Raw genomic sequence first — 10,012 nt, forward strand, 5'->3', positions numbered from 1 at the left:
TCCGGTAATAAACTCGGGTCACTACAATGAGTGATTCATTACTTGTTTTTTTCATTATATCTGTTGAAAAACATACAATACTCAAATAGTTGTAGTCTGAGTAGTTTAGTAAATGTATATGACAAAATATCCTTTTCTGTTGTCACAATCTGACAATACATAAAACTCTCACCATAATAATATTGAGTATGTTGATATTTCAAATCAGTAAATCATATTTCAAGGCAGGTTTAATCTTTTGGATTTGTACTTTAAATGTACAAGCAGCACTTCAATAAACTATGTAGTGATTTTTTTCTTTTCCTTTTTTTACAAAGAAGGCATCCCTGAATTATCTCCTTTTCATTCTGGTATTTGCAGAAGTAATTTCTGAAAACAACAAAAGCAATCAGCGAAGCAAATTCCCAAGTTAATGAGAGCGGTTCATGTTAGGAAAGGAATGGTTGGGTTCTATTTGTTTTCTGTGTTTCCCATGGGATGAGTGACACATGATTAATGTGTCTGATGAAAAATAAATGCTAGTACAGTAAAAGTGACAGTAAAGTAATCCCTTGAAATATATTGTAGCACTCGGTAGTGCAGAACATAACAAGCAGGGCCCAGAACCATGAAGCAGTAACTAAAATAAATGCTCAGAATTTCATTAATTTGAGTCTGCTATATTAGATCTTTGTATGGCTTCAGTTAGTGTAATATCTGATCACCTCAAACTATAACATTTGTTGATCTAAATATGAACACCAAAGCTATAACATCCCATTGCAGAGAGTGAACTGAAATGCAACAGAGTGTAGACAAGTTGTTCCCAGCTAGCGAGGCATGAACATGTTAGAAGGGAGGCACAGCTGAATTGCTGCAGGCACTGTGGAGCAGCTGACTCACACAGGGACGGAGGGGTAAATTTCCCCCAGTCAGCTGAGCTGGAAGCCACAGTTTTTAGATACAGCATCAACAATATCTTACATCTGCATGAAGCAGTAGTTCCCACAGGTGCTGTGGAAGAGGTGCTTTGGGAACACAGCAGGGACAGAGTGTCACTGTCTTTCAGGAACAAGTCAGAGCTGACTGATGGTATCTGGCCAGTTCCAGAAAATTCATGAAGCCACTAGACCTGTTGTCTCTCATGGGGCAAGCTGGTATCCTGGCGGGGCTCCCATATCCTCCTGAATTCCTGTGGGTAATAAGGAACCAGCTTTTTTGGTTAAGGGCAAGACTGATATCTTGCCTCTCTGCTTGGCTCTTTCATCTTCATAAATTCAGTGAGAACAAAACCTTGAATTACCAGTCTAAAATGTAGGAGCAAAGCTAAAGGCAGAGCAAGAGAAGGGATATGGCTTTTGAAGGGGAGTTTGAATGGTAGAAGGTTGGAAGAGAGTGGAGCTTGCTATATTAAGGATATGTGAATGCCTGGTGACTTACTGAATTCTCATATTTTATAAAATGCAGCACGTTATTGGGTGTCTAAAATGTCATTTTTGTATTTTATAAATGTTCATAAAATAACATCTATGATGAGGTTCTGGGAGCAATCAAAACTTTGTATCATGAGCAATAAAGATAGCAGTTCTTCCTGTGACAATATGATTGCAACATACTACACTAGCATCCCCAGTTTAGCGCTTCATGGAGTAGTTATTGCACCTCAGCTTTAGATGTTACAATATAACGTTTGCTAGTGTATAGTTACTCTATAGTCAAGAGATTCTTCATTATAGTCGCTCCTTTTTGCTGGAGAAGTTTGATTCATCTGCCAAAATCTAGCATTTTCCACAGATTATGTAAGAAATCTCCCTCAGGAATTTCAGACTTACAGTTTTCATTAGTTCTTTTTGTGTATATAGGTATGATGGTGCCTCTAGAACCGAGTTCAGAACTGTAAAAAGACAAAGTATCCCGCCCTCCCTTCGGAAAAAGCTTGTAGAACATTTCTGAGAAAGGGTGTGAAAGATAAGGTGGAGGATTATTTCCAAAATATCGGAGCAGACTGGACCTATCATGGTTGTCAATGCAGGCGTGTATCAAGCATTGTCTGAAATTTTCACAGAAAAAGTGGTGAAAAACAGAGATGGTGAACAAATAGTCTTCATTGCAAGGAGAGGACATCTTGTTTTCACGGCCATTTCACAGGCAGTGAATACAGTAGCTGAGATCTGCTGCTGGTAGAGTCCATGCTCTGTCGATCTCCTAAAAGTCAGATAACTACAAAAGAGATTTGAGGCAGCTGATCCCATCAGCACAGTGAATCATTCTCATCAAGAAAAGAATAAGACAACTTTACAAATTCTATTTTAGCTCTTGCTTCCCAAATAGGAATCTTTAAAACATGTTGAAAATGATGTGACCACAGTCTGTTTTATTGCAGTGCCTGTAAAAATGCCGTAGGTTTTTTGAGTTTTTTGTTAAACTAAGTTCTCTTCTTCCATGATCCTGGCACAGTCTGGGATGGGTCACTACGCCGTGGGAGTGCCTGTGCCAGTCAGAAACAGGGCTGATGCAATTACTGGAAAAGCATCTTTTCCTGTCAGTTAGGAATTTTGTCAGTGAGGAAAAGGAAAAAATGGCCTATGTTTCTATTTTTCTTTCAAACTGCTCCACCTATTAATTAGGCCACACACCCTCGGTGAGCATAGTACGGACAAGAAAGACTGGCCTCAGTGATCTTAATAACTGCAAAAACCGGTATGTCTATTATACTTTGGCTTCAGCAGATGAATAACATTCCTGGACACAGGAAATGTAGAATACCTAGAGAAAGCTCAACTCGTATTTAGGAGGAATGAATAAGTAAAAGGGCCTTTTCTCTAGGGATTTACCAGTTATCACTGTGGTTTGGATTGCATAAGGGTAGGAGGGGAATGATGCCCCTTTCCACCCATCAGTCTCCACCCGTGGCAGCATGGTTCTAATGGAATGTTAGGCATGAGAGATAATTAAAAGCACTGTAATAACTGTACAGAATGTGTCACCCTTGCCTGCAGCTTCACCATCATCTCAATTCACACCCTACCCCTTTCTTTTTGCTCCACCCAAGCTTTGGTTTCCTTCACCCACTCATGACTTTTGTGCTATCTTTCCATGCCGGCTGAAACAGCCTCCCACTTTCTGTTGCCTTTCCTCCAGAATAATAACTGGTCTGTTCATCATTGCACTACTGTATACATAATGACCAAATTCGTGAAGTTACCAAACACAGATTAAATCAGTATCAGCCATAATCAATATTCTTATCTATTAACAACTGACCATAATGTATATGCAGGTAGGATAAAAGCCAGGCTACAAGTACGTGATACAAGATGAGCAAACCCCAAAGAAATAGGCATATTATTAGTGAGTAAACGTGGACCTCAGCTGGTCTATCTCCTATGCTGAGTTGACGTTCATGCTGATCCTGTTACAGAGGGAAGGATAGATGTGACTGGTTTATGACATGAATATCCACACCGTGCTCAGAAGAATATGTGACTTAAAGCCACTGAAATCGATTCCTGTGGAATCAGCATTTGTTCAGTAATACTCCACTCGTCTGCCTTTCCTTTCTCCAGTACATTGTGCCTTACTAACAAATGAACAGATCAAAAACCAGGAGAGTGCCACAGAAGACACAAGGCTGGATTCTTAGCTAAACTGGGAACTCAACTGCTAAAGGGTTGCTCTGGTGAGTTACAGGTTTTAAGAGAGCAATTCTAATTTTAAGTGGGTCATAACATTTTTAAGAAGTGAGTGCAGGTTTCTGCTTTGAATACCCGGGTTTTGAGATGAAATGCATCAGCTTGAGTAAATCAAGGCCAATCAGCTCCTGGCAAAGCTTTAATCACTAATGGACCATACAGAATGATCATACATTTTCAGGTTGATGGGACAGATTCTGTTCTTTCTGATAGCAGTATCATTGAGAAGTAATCCCATCAGCTTCAACAAGGTACATAGATGCATTCAATGATAGCTGAGAATGGCCTTTGAAAGTACTCTCATAAACTGTGTATGTGCCTTTTCTCTTAACTTCTTTTTCTAGTTAGATGCCGTTAAAAAGCAGTCATTGTTTTCCATTGTGCAGCTCTGCAGATAAAGAGGTAAAATGAAATTAGCTCAGTAAGTGTATGGAAGAGATCACAGTTTAGGAGGGAATCTTGAGGTAGGTATTTCACCTGGTGTTTTAAGTCATGAGTATTTGATTTACAGCTAATCCCCAATGGATTTGAAAAGCTGCTTGAACTCTGCTTTGTTTTATGTTTATTTTTTACAAACACCATGGTGTATGGATTCGCACTAGCTAACTGTAAGACACAGAAAGGATGTTTTCCATTTTGATGTATAATTTGAGTACTTCTTTCCCTCAGGAGTAATCAAAACTCACTGAAAAACACATTATTTGGTTATTATTACTTTTTAATTTAGGCTATTCTGACTATTTAAAACCCATGAGTATTAAATTTAGTTGTTTTGCTAATTCGGGGAGGGTGTGCGGGGAGTAGCTCTTACAAAAGAAGTTCCCCTCCTAGCCAAACTAAAATCTCATCACATCTTTCTGACAATGGTTTGCCTAAAAGCTCTGGTCCTTTCTTTCTTTTTCTGAAAACGGAATGGAGTGGAAATATTGTCATCCTCAGGGTGTACAATGTGAACTCTATTTATTACTTTTTTTTTTTTTCCCCTCTCTAGTTCATCACAACTAAGCTCTATGGAAAACTCAAAATTTCTTTTTGCATCATGCTTCTAAACCCCCTTTTCTATCTTCTTCTGAAGCACTGGATGTTGGCCACAGCTTGAAGGTGGATTTGGCAAGTGGTATTTAACTCTTACAAATGCCTGGCTGATGAGTCTTGCTCACACACCCAGAGTTAGGCTGATTGCCTGATTTGGGGTCAGGAAAGAAGGAATTTTCTCTCAGGTCAGACTGGCAGAGATCATTGAGTTTTTAAGATTGGGGTTTTTTCTCCTGTAGTGTGCAACACACACTTGCTAGAGTCACCTAAAAATTACAGAGGCATGAATCACTGGTAATACACGTCATCTTTTCTATCCTCTTTCTAAGTATTTCTAAGTATTTATATTACTCTTTCAAAGTAATTATGACTGTGTCCCTCAGTCTTTTACTTCAGGTCTAAACTTCACTATGTGACGGTGAGAAGTGTCTGTAAAAGGTAGGGAGTAGGAATTTTGTGGACCATTCTGGATGAGCATCTATTGCATGGTTGTCTCTGACAGAGGGATCCTGGATTTGATGATTCAGATGCTCTTTTCTAGTAACAAGCTCCTATAAGAAAAAACTGTTGGACACGAATACTGATATTTTTACCGCTATGAAACTGAACAATTGATCTGCTTATCTTTGGATTAAAAAGAGGTATTTTGCAGACATAATGTGTTGTTTTTAAACACAGATGATCTAGAATTTAATAGGGGAGAGGAAGATTCTGAGTCAGTACTAAGTTTTGCTCTACAGTAGAAATCTTCAGAATTCCATCCTTTCTAATATCTGTAAACATGCCAATATCTGTTTCTGCAGATGGCTAGTTCCCAAGTGAGAATGACTAATTCCATTTAACTGCCTACTGAGCTTACTGTGTGACACAACAATCAACAGGTGACTCAGCCTATATAAGGATCTAGAAACCTGTAGGCCCTCTGTCCTTTGATTTAATTATTAGATCTCAGTGAAAGTACAGGACACAATTATGAAGGCTGTCGGTACCACAAAAATGCAAATTGAAGTACACAGATTACCTAGTTACATATGCAGGCAGGTAATTTAGTTGGTAATTGCCCCAATTACAAATTCAAATGCAAGGATTTGTAGATGCAAGAAGAATGTATACATTTCTTTTCTTTGAAAATTTTGAACTCTGTGTACAATCCCACAGATACCCAAAGTACTGGTGAAACCTTGGCACATGTTCTGTCTTCTGTGAGATTTTTTCTGCTTCTGAGGTTTTACAGGTAACTTCCCACACAGAATTATGTACTGCAAAGTACATTTTCTGGATCTCCGAGAATGAACATTGACGTCATTCTAGGGAATATAACTTATTTTTTTCTATTCACTTTCTGTACTACATAGATACCTTTTGGGCTTTGATGGGTTAAGAGAGCAATGTCTCTTCTCTTCATAGTTCTTAATAACGAACAATAAATATACTCAACATCATCTATGTTCTGTTCTAAGAAGCTGAGTACTTCACATAAGTATTTGTGAAGTATTTTTCTAACAGTTAATTTTTTGTTGGTTTTATCCACATTAAAATTTCATCTGCCAGGTGATTTCTCAATTAATGTAGCATTATGTAGTCCACAAAAATAATATTGTTTTTTAACCATACTAAAAAAAAAAAAGGTAAAGAGGTAACCAAAGCATATTCAACTGATGCAAACTTCACTGATTTTGTAGGAGATTCCCCAATTTTCATCACCTGAACAATTCACTCCAAAATATTTAAATGAATTTTTCATGTGGTTTACTTTGAAAGCAGACACTTACAAATTGCATAGAATCTTCTGCTTTTTTCCTGGCTCATTTGCTCAGTAAATGCACCAGTTGCACACTTAAGTAATGCTTTTTTAACTGCCAGTTTTTCACATTCAACCTGGACTGTAAAGAGGTAAGCAGGATTCTCTCCATTTTGTGCATCATCACTGTAATTAAAGTATCATAAGCAAGATTATACTTTTAGTAATAGCTCTGTGTTACACTGATCTCATCAACACTTGAAAGGTTCTTTTGCAATTAATGATTTTGCACAATTGTAAACAATTGTCCTGGGATGGACAGAAAGATGACAACTCTGGTATTACTAAGGCAGGGTGGCCAAAACAGAAATTATGACCTAACTGATTTAATTTCCTCTTTTTTTTTTTTTTTAACTGGAATATTGATTTCATTTTGTTGGCTTTAGTTTTTTTGGGGGGTGGTGGTGGTATTTTTTTTTAAACCAGAATGCTAATTTTTTGTTTTGTTTTTCTTTTTAGCTCTTACAAAGGAAACTCCCCTCCTATCCAAGTTAAAATCTCAACACTGCTTTCTGAGAACAGTTTGCCTATAAACTTTGATGCTTCCTTTCTTTTTGTTATCCTCATCAACATTTGGGTGTACAACCTGACTCTATTTTTGCCTTGTTTTTTTTCTCCATAGATCATCACATACAAGCTGTATGGAAAGGCTTAAGTTTCTGCTTGCAAAACACATCTAAACTCCTCCTTTTCTTCCCTATATACATGGGTGAAATGTGGATTACTCATATTGTATCTTAGCAGGTATAACCTCTTTCTGCCCATACCAATGAATTCCATCTTATCTGGATTTTATCATCAGTGCATTACTGCAGAGACTATCTTCCTGATTTCCTGGTTGGATTGTGTTGTGGCATGATCTGCTTGTGGCTTGCCTTTACAAGATGCCCCTTCTCCACCACTTCAAATACTTACAAGGCTCTTTATGGATTTCGTTACCTAACATCTTTCACACACTAGCTAGGTGTCATATCCACAACTACTCCTTTTGATGTCACCTTTATCACTTAATTATTACTTTTCAGTTAAGCCCCTTTGCTTTTTTTTGTATTACCTCTGTGTATGGGTGGAGCATCTCTTAAACATCTCCTAAGTAATTGCATTGTAATCCCTGTAATACCTTTTAAAATGTCTACTCTGCTGTGATAGCTATACAAAAATAGCACTGGTTAAACATCTGGTGTAATATGATTGCTTCTTGCTGTGCTGACGAGTATCAGTGGCCAGGTTGCCTATGTTTTTCTTGCCCATCATCTTCCATAAACTCTCTGGGGAAAGAACCCCCAGTTCTTTTGTGTGTGTTGGGACATTGCAAAGTGGATTCTGATCCATCACCAAGGCTCCCTAGCATAACTGCAATTAAAATAATACATTATTATAATTATTTAGGGTAATTGGGTGACAAGCAGCATTGTGTTTTGTAAGCTGGGTACAAATCTTCTGCTTCAGAATATCAGCTGATTGCCACTTTGGTTGGGAAAGAATTATTGTATCACTTGTAACCAGTCTTACAAAACCAGTCAGGTGCATCCTTTTCTTTTTGCCTCCCTCTAAAGCATTTGTTGTGTTTGTGAGTCATAATCACACTCCATCACATTAAATGCTTTTTCAGAAGTGACAGCCTCTAATAGCTCTTCCCCTATTGCCCCAACCTGGGCCCCATTCAAGTCTATGTCAGTTTTAAAAACGCTTTGAAAATTCTACTCTTTGTCACCTGACTTTAATCCTGTTCATCTGTATGGTAACAAACCCTTAGATATCATTCAAGTATAAACTATGAAGATTTGTAAAAATGCTCACAGCTGCATGAGTCTTAAGGTTTTGTTCCCTCTTGATTAAATATTTGGGGTTTTTGCTTAGCATTCATTAATGCCAAAAGAGCCTTTGATCTTTCTTCCACTAGGGCATGGAATCTGCCTATTGTTAGCCAGTACCAAGGCTAAACAGGTACTGAATTACTTTTGATTACACAGCTAAACTGCTTTAACAGAAGAAATATATTTTGTTTACTTATCTATATCTGTAATAACAGTCAGGTGCATCAGAAGCTTGTGGAGAGACCATACAATGAAAGCCTTCACCTACTTAATCAAAATTGGATACCTTTTTTGTTTTTCAAGGTATAAACTTTTTACAGAACATGGTCAATACAGCATCTTAAGGTGGAAGGCTAGGCATTCTGAATAAAGAGCTCCATAGTCAAGGGAGAGCCACTAATTTACTATGAGCATAAAACAATTCAAGAAAACAACTAATAGGAAGTTTTTCCTGCCTTTGTGGAGCCACAGATGTGAGCTGGAAGGCTCTGAGTCAAGATCTATTGAAACAAGCTCTTTCTCAAGTGTTATACATAGGAAATGCCTCTTTTTAATGGCTGGTTTTATAAAAGAAGGGGAAAAATAGAGAAAAGAGCAGAAAAATATAGAAATGGAACAGGAAAGAAAGGAGAGTGGGAAGAGGAGCAAGAAACCAAAACCAGGACCTCATCTGATTACCTTTCCAGTTTTGCTCTGCATTTGCTCTTCAGCATGAATTTGGCACAGCAGAAAGTGATGTTCTTTTTGAGGTGGTGGTTGCTGCAGGGAACCGCAGCACAAGACAGGTTTTTAAGGTTTTACACACAATGAAGTGCTATAGTGCTGTGTGTTGCAATGCATATGCCCCTTTGCTTAGACCTTACTTTCTACTCTAAGGCCTTACTTAGTCTCTCTATGGCCCTATTCAACATTTAAAATTGCGATGACAGTACTGTTCATCTTCATTGGAGGGAGACAGGGAGAATCACGTTCATTAAAGGATGTGAGGTGCTATTATTATGGAAATGAGGACCATATAAGTACACAGAAAAAACAGGAAAGCTATTCTATGGTAAGAAGTCGGCCATTTTAATCGTAAGTGTTAAAGGGTAGACAAAACTGTAGACAGGCTTTCAGACCCATTCTTAACTTGTTTTACTAAGGGAATAAGGTTTATGTATTCATGGTGTTTATCTGTTCCCTCCTTACATTTCGGTTCACCCTACCAGCTAATTTCCACTAAATTTAAAAGAAGGGTAGAGATCTGAAGAACTTAAATTCCCACATCTGTCAGAAGTTCAGCAGTCAGGGGGTAGAAGGCAGGGAAGGCTCTGCTCTCATACACTCTCTTTAGGCAGCCTTGTAGCGCAGGCATGTCTCATGGCCTAGCAGTACACACATACCGGTTGGTTAACCAGTACAAATGTAAACTCGTGCCTGTCAAAGCTTTTCCTATTTCTTGCTCATCCAGGAGGGCAAACAAAGGTAGCTGGGGAAGGTGGGAGAAAGCCATTGTGGGGAGTCATAAAGGCAATGAGAGAAAATAGGGCGTATTATGGAAAAGGATTTAAGGCATGGCTTGGTACGGTAGTGGGAGGATCACTGGAGGTATTGCAAGGGTTGAAGTTGTTTTTACGTAAAGGCATTGTCCCTGATGACGGAGGGAAGCAATATGGAGATAGGCATAGGGCTTGCTTTTTGTTCATTCT

The sequence above is a fragment of the Accipiter gentilis genome, chromosome 7 (genome assembly GCF_929443795.1).
Source record: "Accipiter gentilis chromosome 7, bAccGen1.1, whole genome shotgun sequence".
Classification (NCBI taxonomy): Eukaryota; Metazoa; Chordata; class Aves; order Accipitriformes; family Accipitridae; genus Astur; species Astur gentilis.